The following is an 18,883-nucleotide window of genomic DNA, read 5'->3' as shown; positions in this document are numbered from 1 at the left end:
CCAAGAGCAGTTTCAGTGTCCTAGTAGCCATTCCACTAATTCTGACCCTTTCAGTCCAGGTTTCTGTCCTTGGTTTCTGCTAATAGGATTTTTGTAAATTATCTTTAATCATTTTTACTTTGTTTGACTTCTCTTTTAATTTTACCTTGTTCTAAAGACAGGAAATTTTTATTAATCACCCTGACCCAGCCTACTGAGTCTCATTACATACAGAAGATTCTCAATAAAATCCATGTTAACCTATTAATCACCTGTTAAGTAAACAATGATGCCTGGGGTTATGATACCCATGTTATAGTCATTGTTATCAAACTAATCTAAGGAGCAATTCTATTTCATAGCCACCTTGTCCCTTCCTTCCACATTATAGATTCATAAATTATCTAAATCAAATGACACAGAAAATGGAACATTTGTGCATGGAATTACCCTCAATAAGATTGCCAAATTTATCTGAGTACTTTTTAAAAATTATGTATCTACCTAATTTTTTATGGAATAATTAGATCTGGCATTCTTAGGCATTTGAATCTTATGGACTTGAACAGCACATTTACAAAAGGACAAATGTGTCCAGAAAGATGGATGTTGGTGTTTCTTATTACCTCCACTGAGGGGTGGATCAGCACATCTGGGATTTCAGCAATGATAAGCGCCTACTGCCACTGGCTGCTGACCTCAAAGCTCTTTTCTTTGTGGTTTGCCAATGGCTCTGTGAAGATAAATGTTAGGTGTTCATGTTCTTGGGAGACATTTTCTTTAAAATGAAAATTAGTAGTTTCTTGGCTGCCCCCTGAACTCAATCCCCACTACTTGGAATGACTTTATAGTTAGGCCAGTATTTTAGTTACTGTTCTTGTTGTTGAGACAAAGTACCCAACACCCAAAAGTAAAAGAGGAAAGGTTTATTTCAGCTTACACTTTGTAGAGGTTTCAGTCTGTAGTCACCTGGTCTCAAAGGAGGGCAGCATGGCAGAGGGACATCACAGAGAAGAAATAGTCCATGGCAAAGCAGGAAGGAGGCAGCAAGCAGCAAGCTTCCCTTTCCCTTTCATCTCATTCAGGCTACAAGCCTTTTGGGTAGTGCCTTCCATGCTCAGGGTGAGGCCTCCATTGTCCACACCCAGATCTATGCTAAGCCAATTTAGTTATCACACACTTTAATTCCAGTATCACACACCCAGGATCCAGCTATCTCCAAAAAGCTCCACCTTTGAGCTTCAGGGGGACATCTAGATATAAGCCATTATATTCTTCCCCTGGCTCCCAAAAGACTTATGCACATCTTTTTGTGCAAAAAGCACTTAGTCCATCTCTAAGAGTTGCCAAAATCCTGGAAGTTTCAGCATTACTGAAAAGTCCAAGTCAAAAGTCTCCTCTGAGAATTAAGGCAAACTCTTGGCTAATAGTTGCTGTACAAAAGAAAAGAAAGTTAAACATTTCCAGCATACAATGGCACAAGATAAATATATCCATTCAGAAAGGTACAAATAGGGGGGATAAAAAGGAATGGAAACAAAGCAAGATCAAATCCATCAGGGCAAATACTAAATCCCATATATTCATGTCCAGCATCTGTGGCAGCCTGTGGCAAGTTGTGAACTCCAAAGGGCTTGGGTGGCTCTTCCTCGGTGGCATTGTGGATAATTGTAGCTCTCATAGATTCTCTTGAGCTGACTTTGCTCACTCCTTGCAGCTTTCCTCAGACAATCTATGTTCCTGGCTTCTCTAATCTTCTTGGGTCTTCATAGCCTCTTTGGCTTCATACTCACACACTTCATTCACACACTGTTCTCTCAAGAAGCATACTGCCTGGCCTGCCAGGTTTTCTTCTGAAATCTGGGTGGTCCCACAACTCTTGCATTCTGCATGCATCTAAAACCAGCACCATATGGATGATGATGAAGTCTGCTGCCAGCTGAAGCAATAGCCAAGCTTTCTTCTCCCTTGGCTATAGGGAGCAAGAGCCTGGGCTGATGAGCACTATGAACCAAATCCTGAGGAACAACTTCCTTAGGCCACCACAATTCTGGAACATGGTCCTCAGCTTTGCTTTTCAAAGCAAAGTCTTTCACCTTTCCAATTTTGAGGCTGCAAAGTGTGGAGTTCTACTGGTTCTTGTGATACCTTCAGGCCATTCTTTCCATTGTCCTCTTCTGATATTCTTGGTTTTCTATTGCTAACCTTTTCAGCAATCATATTCTCCTCTGTTCCATCTTTGCAGGCAACAAGTTTACTGAAAACTTCTTTCTGGCAAAATTCATAACTTTTAAAATTATTCTACTGGGCTATTTGTACTTGAATTTCAACGTGAATCTGGCTTAAAGCTCCCAACAGTAGACACGCTACTGCCCCAAAATTAGACTGCCTTAAAATTTCTTCCACAAAATTAATTAGTTCACCACCCTTAATCTCAGTCTCAGGCAAAGTCTCTGACACAAGAAAAATGCAGACAAATTTTCTGCCAAAGAATAACATACATGGTCTAGAGTCCAACAGCCAATGCAGTCCTTGTTCCTAACTGAAACTTCCTGAGCTTGGTTTTTACCAGATGCACTTCTATCAGAATTCTGATTTTCTGAGTTTGAGTAGATTCTCCCATCAAGTTCAGCTTATAGTATTCCAGGGCTACTTCTTCATCTAGCATCTCCCAACCTTTCCAAACTCTGCCCAAAAGCCAGTTCCAAAGGCTCCTGAGCCACATGGTCAGATTCAGTCATGGTAATGACTCCACTCCTGGTACCAAAAACTGTTTTAGTTACTTTTCTTGTTGCTAAGACAAAATACTCAATACCCAAAGGTAAAGGAGGAAATGTTTATTTCAGCTCACACTGTAGAGGTTTCAGTTCCTAGTCAACTGGCTCCAAAGCAGGGTGGCATGGCAGAGGGCATCACAGAGGGGAAACAGTCCATGGCAAGGCAGGCAGTATCCAGCAAGCAGCAATCAACAGCAGCAGCAAGCCTCCATTTCCCCTTTATCTCATCTAAGCTTTTGGGGTGGTGCTATCCACACCCAGTGTGGGGCTTCCATTATCCACACTCAGATCTATGCTAAACCAAATTAGATATGACACACCCTTAATTCCAGTATCACACACCCATGATTCAGCAACCCCCCAAAAGCCCCATCTATGAGTGCATGAGGCTTTGGGGGACATCCAGATACAAGCCATAACAGTAAATAACTCTTAGTTTCTGTTAAACCTTATAAGCCTACAATGGGAAACTGGCACAAATCTATTATTGCTTTAGCCTTGTCTGTAACCCGCACATAAGAAATGTCACCTGAGTCTTGTCTAGAAAACAATCTACCACAAGGTCTTCCCTTTTTTGGAGGCATCTCCTGTTTGTTTACATACTGCTGATTAAAATAAAAATAAGTAAAAACAAAAACTTATTCTATTATTCAAATAAATGATCAGCAAATTCTGATTCCAAAGTTCCATGATCTATAACTTATTTTTGCGATTATAAATAAATGTTGGTTCACTTTATTTTATGTGTAATGTGCTCAGATGACCAACTCTAAACAACTTTTAAGATGGCAGTAAAATGTTGATCCTATTATTTATCACTTGTTCTCATTATCTTCACTTTTTAAAAACATTTTTTCCATTCAATCTTTTATGTCAGTTAAGTAGTGCTGGATAACAAACTATACCCAAATTTAATGGCTTAAAATAACCATTTATTATTATGCATAATTCTATAGCTGGAGAAAATGATTTTGTTGTTTCAAGTTCACTATTCATGCAATTATTGTGAACTGAGTCAGCCAGGAGAACTGAATTTTCTCATGTGTTTCAGCCTATTTGGGACAGTTGATGGCCTTGACTCTGACCCCATGTCTCATACTCTAGCATCCTGGCCTGTCCTTTGTTCATGAAAAAGACAGTAGAGCAAAAGAGAATAGAAGTGCATGTGGGCCCTGGAGGTTCAGGTTCACAACTTGCTCTCCACCACTTCTCTCATATTCTACTGGCCAAACCAAGTCATAAGGCAGCCTGAGTTCAAGAGGTGGCAAAGGCCATCCCTCTTCTTAGTGGGAACAAGTGAACATTATCGATTCCGGAAAAGGTGAAGGGTTGAAGTAGTCTCTGTTAAAACCAGTCTCTCTCTCTCTTCTTGCTTTTCAGGTACACTGAAACTTCAAAATGTTCAGCCTTTACCCTTCATGCCCTTAAAATGTATGATCAAGAAACATATTAACAACAAGACAAATGTTTCGTAAGGCTAAATGCACCATTTGTGTATAAGGAAACCAATGTTGAATAACTAATCCAAATCCATGTCACGCCCACAATATGGGACTTCTAAAATAAAGAACATGCATAAGCATTTAGTTGGAAGAAGTGCTCTCTGTGGCAAGGGGATGTTTTTAGTAGAATTCTTCATAAATAGCTATCCTAATGACAAAAATGACACTATAAAATCCATATATGTACATCTAGTGAACATTTACTATGTACCACCTATTGAGCCAAAAGCTTTAAATCATAACCCCATTGCTTTGAGGAAGATACTATTGCTACAACACTCATTTTATATGTGAGGATATTAAGGATTACAGCAAAGTCCATTATTTAAAATCCATTCAACCTCCCAGTTATTGGATGGCCAGTCAATATTTAAACCTATATATGCCTATCACAAAGCTAGTGTTCTTTACCATTATATGTTCCTTCAAGGGCCTTATTCTAAAAAATAAGGGAAATATTGATTTTATATTGCTCTACACCAGTGGTGCCCAGCCTTAGTTGTACACTGAAGTCAACTACTTAAAAAAATACCAACCCTTAGTCCTACACCCAGAGATGTGTGTGTGTGTGTGTATATATATATATAATATATATATAAAAGTTATATATATTTTTTTATATATATATAAAAGTTATATATATATATATAAAAGTTTGAGAATTTACACTTTGTACCAAAAGTGATCAACCTTGTGATTAGAACCCCCTGTACTGTTTTATTAGGAATGGAAGTACCTGAGCTCTGCCCCCAATTTAAGAACCACATGTTTATACTAAATAGAATTTATTACTTTATATACTTCCAGGGTATGGAATTAGGATTTGTCAGGCTTATATACTTCCTCTCAGAAAGAAGTATAATAAAGAGAAATTTTTTATTCCAAAAGAAAGATCTGGTACTAAAACCAAAGAACTCTTGATCTTCAATGAGAACAATCAGTTACTGTAGGATTCCAGAATGACATATTGACTGGCATTCCTCTATAATTCATAGTAGATGTCAGAAGGATGTCTGATCCTTGAGCACTGGGACCAAGCTACCCACAGCTCTGTGACCTAGAATGCACATTCTGGCAGAAGCTGACTTCAGCCATTATCTTTGCTAAGAGGATAAATCAAATGCTCAAGCATGACTGAATTTAAGATTAAACTCAGCAGCTAAAGCCTAGCGTGAACATTGGCTCTCCCACACTAGCTAAGACATCACATTCTAATTTTTCCCAAAATTGCCATTTCCAATTTCTGTTGGCATTTCTGAGAAATACTGTCCTATTACTAATTGACCTCTTATCTCTGAGTCCTAGAACAAAAGAAATCAGGTTCAGGAAATACTTCTGTTATAGACTATCTAGAAACTTTTAAAAGACACTTCCCTCAGTAACTTTTACTGAGAGCCATTTATGTAGGACAGAAATTATATATGGAATATATTGTTTAAATCAGTTCTCTTTCAATCAAAATACCTTAAACTCCTTTGTTTTTAAATGAGTTCATAAATCCAACAACAAATATTTCTTGAGTGCTTACTGGATACAAGGCATAGTACTAAATACTGTGGGTGATTTAAAATAATTGGTGGATGGTGGAACTTGCTACTCAAAGTGTGGTCGATGGACATGCAACAGTGGCACTACCTGGAAAGTTCTTAGAAATGCAGATCCCAAGCCTCATTTCAGGTCTATTGAGCCATTTTGATAACATCTTGAAGGGATCTTTATGAAATTAAAGTTTGAGAAATATTTCAGTAGATGGTTTGGTCCTCTCTCGCCATCTCAAGGCAGTTGGAAAGGCATTACAAAAACATGAATACTTAAGTTATATTAAAAACTATGGATGGACAAGACCATGGTCCCTGTTCTCAAACATCTTAAAGCTTAGAGATAAATGAATGTGTCAATTTGAATAATCTTAGGTCAAATTACCTAGATCTACAGTGGGATAAAGAGATGTGGGTGCATAGGACATATAAAGAGAGTCTTTCAGGAAGAGGGTGAGGGAAGCAGGGCAGGAGAGAAGGGGAGGCGGCTGTCCCAGCTGTTGTGTGGCCTTGACTGATCACACAGGGATCTCCAGGGTGTGACTCATACCATAGAGTTACTATTGGCTTGAGACTAGGAAATCAGGCTTTTGTACTCAGTGTAAGGAATTATTGTTTGACCCTAAGTGTGAGTGTGGGGCAAAAACCTGTGGCCAAAATGGCTTCCTATCAGCTGAGGAGTCTAGAAAAAAGGAGTGCAGTTTTAGGATGTTAGCAGTGAATGCATAACAGCTAAGGGATGGGTGTCCTGGCCAGTAGAAGGTATGAGAGTGGGGCACTACCAATAGCACTGCTATGATCTGAATGTCTGTGTCCCGAACAATCCATATATTGAAATTCTACCCTTCAAGATGATGGTATTAGAAGATTAGGGGTGATTAGATTAGGAGGAAAAATAGTTTATGAATGTGATTAGTGCCTGATATGATTTAAATATCCTTTCTTATCTTCAAAACTCATACTGAAATGCAACGCCTATTATGAGATATTAAGAAGTGAGACGAGGTAGGAGAGCTTTTTGCTATCATGAATGGATTAATGGACTAATGGTTTAATGGATTGGCTAGAAGGTGGGTTGGCTATAAAAGCACTTGGCTACATTTCTAACCACCCCCTGTCTGTCTGTGCTCATTTAATGCTCAGACTGCCTTAGGCCCAGGACCAGAATTATGAGACAAAATAAACCTCTCTTCTATATAACTTAGTCTCTTTCACTTTGTTATAAATGGATTAAGACAGTGCCTTTATAAAAGAGACCATAAAGAATATCTTACTGCTCTCTACCATGGGAAAATACAAGAAGTTGGTGGCCTGTAACTCAGAAAATGGCCCTCACCAGACCTTGACCATACTGGTAGCCTGATCTTGAACTTTCAACCTGAAGAATGATGAGAACTAAATGCCTGTTGTTTATAAACCACTCAGCTAGTTATCCTTGTTACAGCAGCCCAAATGGACTAAGACAGGTATTCAGTGGAGTGAGATTTAAAGAATAGTACAAAGAATTAGGAAAACAGCTGCTATTAAGCACACTGATCACATATAATTTATGTACTCAGAGGAAGAGGTGGTAACTTTGTAATGTATAATCAGAGATAGGAGAGTTTAAACTAGACATTGATTAATCCAGTCATCTTCCTTTGACAATAACTGTATTTCATTTCTTGGAGAACTCTCATCCTCTCCAGCATCCACACATGTAATTTATGACAGGAAACCTACCCTAAACTTCAGGGGTGGCCATCAGACTCAGGTCTACCTGGGCAAGGTGTCATATCCCCTTGGTCACAAGATTAGTTCTAGGATGAGGATGTAGCTGAAATCATGCCAATGAGAGGTAGAATAAACTTGTCTCCATGTTAATAAAAAAAGAGTCTCTCTCTTCTCTTCTATATTACTGAGCCCAAGAATATGAACGGCTAAGACACAAAGCTGAAAGAGAGAAACTGAGTTGAAGTGTATGAACATAAAGCCTCACTCTCCTCTAGTCTTCTCAGGATGGGTGAACTAATACATTAAGACATTAAATTTGTTGCTTAAGCCAACTTGAGTCTGACTTTCTACTTCTTACAGTTAAAAGTGTTCTAGAATTTAGATATGAGTGCAATTATTTCTATTTATGATATTAATTGTGGTCCTAACAAGAGGAATTTCCACTTCTCTCATTTCCTTATGAATCCTTCCTTTTCATTTATGCCATGTTAGAAACACTATTTTAAAATTTTTAGAGATTGCCTATATTCTATGTTCAAATCACTTATTCTTAAAACAGAATTAAGATTAATTCTCACTCTTCAAAATCAGATGCTCATTTTGAGCCCATAAACTTCTTAATAGACGGAAATAAGGTGAAAGTTAATATACTTTAGGGAAAGAAGATACCTTTTAGTCCTTCATGTATCAATTCATTTCTTGACTTTGTAAAATAAAATAACATTTTAAAATGAATATTTTCATCAGCCACCTCTGCTATGTCTTCTTTCCCAATAATAAAAGCATTCTTTCAAATAAGCTCAAAATGCATTTACTTAAAAACAAATTACTAAAAAAACAGTTTTGTATTTTAAGAAAATATGAAAACTTGACAATTTATTCCCAGTGTCAAAAAAGCATAAATAACTTAAGGGGAAAAACACTGGCTATAAATGAACATAACTATTTTCAAAGAGTCATAAAAACTAACAAGGTAGGCACACAGTCTCAAGGGTTGTGTAGGCTCTGGACCTCTAGCTGACCTTTAGATTTGGTGGAGAAGTGACAAATTATTGGTCACAGAAATCTTCTTAGTTTCTTTTCTTTTTTATTTTATTTCAGATCATACTTATAACAACTACCACCAATTGAGTGCTCACCAAATAGTCTCTTCTCTTCACATATCATATCTTCCTTAAACCTCAGGACCATATCTGAGCCTTCACTGAAGAGATGAAAAATCTGATGCTAAGTGAATTTTCCCAACAATTCACAGTGAAGAAACAATAGAGCTGGAATTCAACCCAAAGTGACTCTAGGTCAAAACCTGAACCCTTACCCACCCTACCCTTGCCATTTCAATGTGATTTCCCTCCCTCCCTATTGTCACACCCTACCTTGTCCTTCTGCAGTTAGTACCTTTGAACTCAGGACAGCAAAGGGGTTAATACATAACCACAGAGAGCTCTCTTGGAGTGGTGGGAGCTGGAAGTGCCCATCAAAGGAACAGAACTCTCTGCCTTCTTTCTTCAGGCCTATAGGGGGCAGTGCACTCTATCAGGCTGAGAACAACCAAGAGAGAGAGCTACCTCCTTTATTAGGGCAAGTCTGAGTTTCACCTGTGAGAGAATCACCATAGACTTCAGTCTTATGGAAGTGCAGTGAGGTGTGGCATTTGGTGGTTCAGCCTGAGTTTCTTAATCCTCCTTCAGCGAAGACAAGCTATACAATATAACAGCTGATCGACAACCCCTGAGTGCATTATGTGCCACATTTAGCAGGCCACATTCTTCATTGAACACTTGTCTTTCTGCACTTGTTCTTCTACACCTACCATTTCTCACTTGGTATGAAAATTTAAGTGACTCTTCATAAAGCATGAAAGAGTTTATAAAGTATCTCAGACCAGATTTGCCATAGCCCATACTCTTAAAAGAGATGGGATGTTTGCTAGAATGAGTATGAGTTCTTACTCTAGGAAGAGAGAGCAAGGCTGTCCTTCACAAGTCAAGCATCTGTTTTCAAAATGTACAGTAGAAAAAGCTATTTATATGACTTTATGACTGAGATTATAACCATATTTTCAAAGCTGAGTTCTTCATAGGCCACTCAGTCCTGGAATTCTTAGATAATTGATTGTTCTGCATTTTTTTCTGATCTTCTGGAATATTCTCACAAGTAATAATCATAGAGATATAGTGCTGTCTTCTCAACAATTGACATAATACTATATAACTACAAATTTTCATTAAGAAAATAGCAAAAAGACCCTTGATAATCGCCAGTATTGGATTTAATAGGTCTTAGTTTATCCCTAAATTTGTACTCTGTTGATAAGGTAAAGGCTTCTGTATGCACATAGATGACAGGGTTCAAAAATAATATTATGCTGAAACCCTAAGCATTGTAGACTTTCTTGAAGTTTATAGTTGAAATCACTTGTTTTCACCAGCTTGGTAAATCTTGCTCACTCAGGTAAGCCCCCTTCCCTCTCTGATTTCTCTTGGATGTCATTGGCTTTAATCTAGGCCAGGCTCTTTTTGTCTAAGTTTATTAGAACTAAATTTTCATTGATTTGAAACAAAAAATGGCTTAACCAACACAGTAATTCTGAATGAAATCTATGAATGCCCACAACCCTGTTGAAAATTTCCTTTCTAAGTAGGAATATTCCTTGGCAAGTGGGCTGATTTGGATGTTTCTTCATGCTTTGGAGTTTTTCTAGGACTCTCTGGCTCAAACTCAGGCACAGTTGAAATCACTTGTTTTCACCAGCTTGGTAAATCTTGCTCACTCAGGTAAGCAGTCAGCATGACCAGTCAGCATGACCTCCATAGACCCCTGGCCTGGACAGTTTACTTTTTTGTTTTTGGTACCGGGGATCTAACTTGGTACCTTGCACCTGAGAGGCAGGCAGTGGAACCACTGAGCTAAATCCCCAGCCCCTGGACAGTATACTTTTGAGGGTTACATATATGATGGAGGAGAATTAGTGGGAAGAGAGTTAAGTAAACGCTCTGCTATTTACTTGAAACACCCATTAGTTTTCTGAATTCTGTAGCAAAATCAAAACCATGGTACCTTTGATTTTATTCTGAATTTACTAAATTATAGAAAAATTCATTTTCTTCATAGATAAATAAAAAGGCAACAGTCTGATCCACATGAGTCATTTTTTAAAAAATTTCCTTAGTTCTCAAGCTTTATTAACACAATCACCTGGAAAGCTTGTTAAAAGTCTCTGATTCAATAGGTCCAAGAAATTCATTTTAAGAAGTTCCAGATGATGTTATTCTGTAAGCCTAAGGACCTTACTTTAAGAATCACTTCGCTGAGTACCATTTGTAACACAGGTAGCCTAGTGCTGGATGACAGCTAACACTGAGGGTCAGTGTGCATTCTATGGTAAATTTACAAATGAACTCATTGCTGCTGAAGAAAGTGAAAACTATTTCCCCAGATATATTTATCTATTCCTGTGCCCTTCTTTAATGGCACTCCTCCTGAGTACAAAGAGGCATTTCTCTGTTCCTGAACTCAGCAACCTTTTCTCCTAACTAAGCCATGTCTCCTATGTAGCATACAATAGAGACATAAGTCCACTCAGTATTTGCCTGTCCTTTGATGGCTTAAACCGAGTTTTTAGTGGCCTGAGAGTAATCAGTTATTGGACAAGAGCTTTTCTAAACACTAGGCCTGAGTGGATGGATTGGGAAAGTTCCAAACTAGATAGTTACTTTAAAAAATAAATACCCTTTAACATCATAATAATCACGTTGAGGTTTCAGCTAACCAATGTAAGGGAGATTCTGTCTAAAAAAGTGCTCAGGAGTAAGACCCAATCTGCAAACCTGCAGAGGGACTTGGAGTGGGGGAATTTGGGCTGAAAGAGGCCCTCTTGTTGATCTAAGATTATTTAAAAGAGCAAATACTCCACCTACTTACTGTCTTTCCTGCCCAGAGTCTGTGGACATGCTCACCTTAAAGAGACATTTTTGTGGCCCTTGCTGACATTCAGAGGCATACTCTCAGGGCATTGCCCAGTTTTCATATGAGATGTGCTGGACCTGTTAATTTAAGGATCCTCTACTGTGTCAGTGGCCTTTTTAGTCAAAATTTTTATATATCAAATTATTCTTATATTATTATTTTAAAAATTATTATACATGTATTTTCAGTGAAATTTTTACTTCAACCAATTGGCCTTACAGAGCTCTTACAATGTGTAATCAACCATAAGATTTAGAAGACCTGAGGTAATCCTACCTTTATGGAATTTGTGGAAAGGTGAAAGCCAAAAAGGACATGAAGGGGGCTGGGGATTTAGCTCAGTGGTTCTGCCACCTGCTTTGCAAGTGCAAGATCCCAAGTTCAATCAAACAAACAAAAAAAAAGAACATGAAGAATATCATCTCCACAAAGCCTCCAGCCTTGGTTCATTAAGAATTAGATCCCTTCTGTCCAGGTTTTCCTATGTATGGAAATCATTTCTTTAGCTAACTGTAGCTCAATGGACTAGAAATGTCTAAGTGAAGAACAAGGTCTTATTTGAATTCTCAGCATCTATTACAGGACTGACTCATGTTAGACACTGCATTAGTGTCTAATGAATGAAAATACACTAAAATATAAGCTACCAGGTAATAGCTACATCTGCACAGATTTTAAATATCATGAGTTAAGATGAGACAATTCATGAAGAGTGCTCAGGGAAAACTACTCCAAACATGAACTCTGTGTAAGTTGAACATAAAACAAAATGAGAAAGAATGCTCTATGTAAAGAGTACAGCTTTGACCAACACTTAGGGGAAGGAAAATGTACCTAGTGTTCTGGAACAGTAATGAAATTACCTTCCTGTGGTAGCAACTTCTGATTGGAGAATTAAAACAAGATGATAGTGAAAGCCATGTTAGGATACTTACGTTGATTATTTATTTCATAGACACTACAATAAAGCCCTGAGGTAGGCACTGTTACTGTTCTTGTCTTGTAGATGACCAGTAGAAAGCTGAGAAAAAAATAAGTATTTGCTCTACACCACACCATGAGATGTGATAGGGGGCTTGAAATGCAATTGTCCGTACTCAGGGTCTGAATTTGGTACCACTACAGCACATTGCCACCAAGAGAGATGAAGCTAAGGCCTCCTGGACTTTGACCAAGAATCATTGATTAGAAGTCATCTGCTTTACATCTGAGTTCTACTCAGCTGTGAACCATGGACTGAAGCTGGAGGATGGCTGGAAGCCAGACTGTGGCCTGTGGAGAAATATTACTTCTTAGATGAACCTAGTGTTACTTTCTTCTTGAGTAAGCCAGCCGATAAATGATATGAAATTGGCATCTGCTGGGCTCCGGGTTTAAGTTTATTACAAGGGTTTTCCCTAGCATATTAATAGTGTAGCAGCTCCGTGGATCTTCTAAGCCCATCACTCTTTTAGGCATATGGACTTTTGCTCTAGAGAACATCATTTCAGTAGTGGAGATCTCAGCCATCATAGGGGACCATGCTTAGTGGTTTTAGTGGTCTCTGATTTTTCACTGGGTGACAGAGTTACAGTATTTTTATGGGTTCTGCAAGCTGCTGTGCCAGCTGAGCTTTGACAATCTAAAACTGTCTTTTTAGGAGGACCTCCCAGGCATGCCCACCAGCCCCGGCTTGGCCTAGCAGGGCCTAGCAGTTGCAGCCTGACTGGAAACTGCTTCCTCCGGCTTGCTCCACCAGCTTGCTACCAAGATAGGCTTGCAACCAAGAAAGGGTGAGGAAGACCCCCCCGGCATGCTCACCAGCCCCAGCTTGGCCAAGAGGGTGCCTCCAACAACAGGCCCCACCCCGCCTCCCCTCTCCCCACCGCCTCTGGCCTTGTGGCTGTGCAGCTACTTGGCTCCACACTGCAGAGGCACAGGGGGACATAAAAGCCATTATCCTGAGCTGCAGAAGTGACCAACAGAGAGAAGGCCTCTCTCAGGCTCCATGATGAAAACAAGCCAACTGGAAAAGTGAAGAGAATCTCTGCAATAAAGGCACACCAGATCACCATGCTTGGTAAGTTGGAGGGATCATCAGCTCCCATCAGAACCTGGACTTTCTTCAGGGGAAAGGCAGCTGAAACCTGCAACAGAAACTTGCAGAGTGCAACCCTGAAGGAGGACAGGGAACTCAACTTGGGACTTGCAGCCAGAAATCTGCCTGAATCTCATGGGTCTGTCACTGGCTTACTGAGACTCATTGACTTATACCTGCACACTGCTGCCCATGTTGTCTATTGTGACAGCAGAGACATACCCTAAAGGAGGCCCTTCATTTTTAAAGGTGGTAGATTAATAACTACCACAAATGGGCATTCACTAATGATGTATTTGATGCTAAGGTGTTAATGATGGTATCACTTGGGCTAAGGTATTGTGATTGATCTAATCAGTTATCCTTCCTGATATAATGAAAATGAGATAGCCTCAGAGCCATTAGAGACTCAAAACCTAAAGACCAGCTATATCTGGAAGACACCTCTGAGAAGCAATCATTCCATAAGGGTTCTAAATACATCAACAAAGATACTTGCAATAAGCAACTTCAAAATATCAACCCAGGAACTAAACCAAAGACAGTACCAAAAACAAAAATGAGAAGACATTTAAGCAAGTCACAAACTCAGACTTCCACCCCCCAAAAGACAAATTCTGGGGGAAATGAGATGGAAAAGTCTGATAATCAACCACCTGGACACCCTGAACTGATAGTACAGAAAGTAACAAAACAGATGAATGAGGCTCTAGAAAAATTCAAAGAAGAAATAATATCCCAGATAACTACAGAGATAGTGAGCAGAGTGAAAGACATGATTAGAAGCTCTAGAACAGAAACAGATAAAAAAAATAGATGAGTTCAGAACCATGCTGGAAGCCATGAATACCAAGCATAACAAAGAATTGGAAACCATGATCGCTCAACATAAGAAAGAAATGGAATCCATGAAACAGATTCAAACAGATATCCAGGAGATTAAAAACTCCATTGAAAGCATGCAGAGCAGATTAAGAGAATCTGAAGATAGAATACCAGATATAGAAGACAGGATTGTGGTGAACACCATGAAAACAGAGATTCCTTTAAAAAAGTAAGGGATCACGAGAAATCAATCCAGCAGCTGCTAGATGATGCAAAGAAGAATAACTTAAGACTGATAGGAGTCCATGAAAAAACAAGAGAAAGTACAATTGACATTAAAAAAAAATTGTTCACAGAAGTAATAGTAGAAAACTTCCCAGAGGTGGAGAATTGGACATACAGATAAGTGAGGAATATAGAACTCCACCTAGCCATGATCAAAAAAAATCTACACCTAGACATATAATACTCAAGATCCCAGAAACCCAACAGAAGAAAAAAATCCTAAAGGCAATTAGAGAAAAGAAACAAATCACATTTAAAGGAAAGCTCATCAGAATCACAGCAGACTTCTCAACACAAACCCTCAACTCAAGGAGAGCCTGGAGTGAAGTATTTCGAGCCCTAAAAGAAAATAACTTCCAACCTAGACTGTTGTATCCTTCAAAATTATCTTTCAAAATCAATGGGGAAATTAGATACTTCCATGACAAAGAACACCTGAGAAATTTCATGAACACCAAACCAGCACTCCAAACAATTCTAAGCAATATCCTAGAAAAGGGCAATGAAGGTCACAACTCCATGAGGCTCAAGAGAGGGAAACCACCAGGCAAGGTAAGAAACTAAAAAGAAAGGGAAAAAAGAGATAAGAGCCAACAACAGTAAAACATCATAACAAGGATGAGTCAATATCTCTCAATTATAACTATCAATGTTAATGGCCTCAATTCACCAATCAAAAGAAGTAGACTGACAGAACAGATTAAGAAGCAAAATCCAGGAATATGCTGTATACAAGAAACACACCTAACTCAAAAAGAAATTCATAGACTGAAAGTAAAAGGATGAAAAATGGCTCTCCACATGACAGGAACCCAGAAAAAAGCAGGGGTAGCAATCTTATTTAGAGACAAAGTAGATTTCAAACCAAAGCTAATTAAGAGAGATAAAGATGGTCACTATATCCTTGTGAAGGGAACAATCCAAGAGGAAGAGATGACAATCCTAAATATATATGCACCAAATACGAATACCCCCAACTATACAAAACAAATATTAGTGGACATGAAAAACCAAATAAACAATAACACAATTGTAGTGGAGGACCTCAATACCCCACTATCACAAATAGACAGATCATCTAGACAAAAAATGAACAACGAAATTCAAGAACTGAACCAGGCTATTGAACAAATGGACTTAATAGATATTTACAGAGTTTTCCACCCCACAAAATCAGAATACACATTCTTCTCAGCTGCACATGGGTCATGCTACAAAATAGAGCACATGCTAGCTCATAGGACATGTCTAAGTAAATGTAAAAGAATTGAAATTACCCCCTGTATATTATCAGACCATAGTGCAATAAAATTGAAGATAAATAAAATGAGAAACTGCAAAACTCCCACAACACCTGGAAATTGAATTACACCCTCCTGAACAACCAATGGGTCACAGAGGAAATTAAAGAAGAAATTAGACAGTTTCTACAAGTAAATGATAATGCCAGTACAACATACAGAAATCTATGGGACACAATGAAAGCAGTTCTATGAGGGAAATTCATAGCACTGAATGCTCATTTTAGGAAAATAGAGAGAACTCAGATAAATAACCTAATGCAGAACCTCAAACTCCTAGAAAATGAAAAGAATAACAATCCCAAAGCTCATACAAGAAAGGAAATTATAAAGATCAAAGCAGAAATCAATGCAATGGAGACTAAGAGAATGATACAAACAATTAATGAATCAAAGAGTTGGTTTTTTGAAAGAATAAATAAAATCGATAAATCTTTAGCCAACCTTATCAAAAACAGGAAAGAAAAGGCTCAAATCCATGCAATTAAGAATGAAAAAGGGGCAGTCACAACAGAACCAGCAGAAATCCAGAGGATCATCAATACCTACTTTGAGAACCTGTACTCTAATAAAATGGAAAACACAGAAGAAATGGACAGATTCCTAGATACATATGAATTGCCAAAGTTAAATGAAGAAGATGTAGAAATTCTAAACATGCCAATTACAATGAGTGAAATTGAAAATGTAATAAAAACTTACCAACAAAGAAAAGCCCAGGTCTTGATGGCTTCACTGCTGAATTCTACAAGACATTTAAAGAAGTACTACTGCCATTATTCTTTAAACTCATCAAGGAAATTAAAAGGGAAGCAATGCTTACAAATTCATTCCTGGAAGCAAGTGTGACTTTGATTCAAAAACCAGAGAAAGACCCAACCAAAAAAGATAACTATAGGCCAATCTCACTAATGAACATAGATGCAAAAATCCTCAACAAGATACTGGCAAACAGAGTACAGAGGGTCATCAAGAAGATCATACACCCTGACCAAGTCAGATTTATCCCAGGGATGCAAGGATGGTGCAATACTCATAAATCAATAAATGTAATACACTATATTAACAGAGTCAAGGACAAACACCATATGATCATCTGAATAGATGCAGAAAAGACATTTGACAAAATCCAACACCCATTCATGATAAAAACCCTACAGAAAATTGGAATAGAAGGTCTTTATCTCAACCTGATTAAGGCTATCTATGAAAAACCAACAGTCAACATCATACTAAATGGTCAAAACTGGATAACTTTCTTGCTAAAATCAGGAAAAAGACAAGGATGCCCACTATCACCACTCCTGTTCAATATAGTTCTGGAAACATTAGCCACAGCAATTAGACAAGAGAAAGAAATAAAAGGAATAAAGATAGGAAAGGAAGAAGTTAAACTGTCATTATTTGCTGATGATATGATACTCTACATAGAAGACCCAAAAAATTCTGCCAAAAGACTTCTAGACTTAATTGAAAGATTCAGTAGAGTAGCTGGACATAAGGTCAACACTCAGGAAACAATATCCTTCTTATACACAAATAACAGACTCACTGAGAGAGAAATTAGGGAAACAATTGTTTTTACAATAGCATCACAAAAAATGAAATATCTAGGACTCAATCTAACAAAGGAAGCAAAAGACCTCTACACTGAAAACTACAGCACCCTGAAAAGGGGGGTCTAGGAGGATATACAAAAATGGATAGACACATGCTTGTTCCTGGGTAGGAAGAAACAATATAGTGAAAATGCCCATACTTCCAAAACTACTGTATAGATTTAATGCAATGCTGATTGAAATTCCAATAATATACTTCAAAGAACTAGAGAAAAAAATGCAAAAATTCATTTGGAACCAGAAGAGACCTAGAACAGCAAAAGCAATTCTGGGCAACAGAGATATGGCTGGGGGTATCACAATACCCAACTTGAAGCTATACTACAAAGCTACTGTGATTAAAAAACAGCTTGGTACTTGCAAAGAAACAGACACAAGGATCAGTGGAATAGATTAGAAGATGCAGAAACAACTTCAGACATACTCAGCCCCCTCATCTTTGACAAAGGAGCCAACCACCCTCATTGAAGGAAAGATAGCCTATTTAATAAATGGTGTTGAAAAAACTGGATTTCAACCTGCCAGAGATTAAAACTAGACCCACATCTATCACCAGGCACTAAACTAAGGTCAAAGTAGATTAAAGATCTAAATATTAAGACAGAAACACTAAATTTGCTGGAAGATAATTTCCCTAGAACTCTTGAAGGTATTGACATAGGAAAAGACTTTACGAACAAAACCTCAATAGCACGGGAACTAGCAGAAAGAATCAACAACTGGGATTTCAACTTATTAAAAAGCTTCTGCACTGCAACAGAAACCACCACCAGAGCTAACCGACAACCTACAATGTGGGAAAAAATCTTAGCAGCTGCAACTCAGACAAAGGGCTACTATCTAGAATATATAAAGAACTGAAAAAAATAAGACCCCCCAAGTTGAAAGACCCAATTCAAAAATGCAATGGAGACCAAGAGAATCTGAAATGAACAGACATTTCTCAGACCAAGAAATAAAAGGAGCAAATAAACACATGAAAAAATGTTCAATGTCACCTGTCATTCGAGAGATGCAGATGAAAACAACACTTGAGATTCCACCTCACCCCAGAAAGAGGGGCTGCTATCAAGAAATCAACCAACAACAAATGCTGGCAGGGGTGTGGAAAGGAACCCTCCTCCATTGTTTATGGGAGTGCAGACTGGTGTGACCACTATGGAAATCAGTGTGGAGATACCTCAAAGAACTAGGGCTGGAGGTCCCATTTGACCCAGCTATTCCCCTGCTGAGTATTTTCCCAAAAGAATTAAAAGAATCACCACAGAGTTATATGTGCACTCATGTGTATAGCGGCA

The 18,883-nt window shown here is 38.3% G+C and overlaps 1 long non-coding RNA gene across 7 annotated transcripts in view; it reads right to left on the bottom strand.

The window, feature by feature from the left end:
- LOC110348336 (uncharacterized) overlaps positions 1-18,883 on the bottom strand; it is an 86,369-nt gene that overhangs the window by 24,817 nt on the left and 42,669 nt on the right. For all 7 annotated transcript variants that reach the window (XR_002393480.2, XR_015441959.1, XR_015441962.1 and 4 more), the window contains one exon: positions 606-712. This is a non-coding gene — a long non-coding RNA (uncharacterized LOC110348336). The remainder of the gene's footprint in view (positions 1-605; positions 713-18,883) is intronic.

The sequence above is a fragment of the Heterocephalus glaber genome, unplaced genomic scaffold (genome assembly GCF_053883595.1).
Source record: "Heterocephalus glaber isolate CG9 unplaced genomic scaffold, H.glaber_assembly_v1.0 deba00001532, whole genome shotgun sequence".
NCBI classification, from domain to species: Eukaryota; Metazoa; Chordata; class Mammalia; order Rodentia; family Bathyergidae; genus Heterocephalus; species Heterocephalus glaber.
This window is presented reverse-complemented; position numbering and strand designations above follow the sequence as displayed.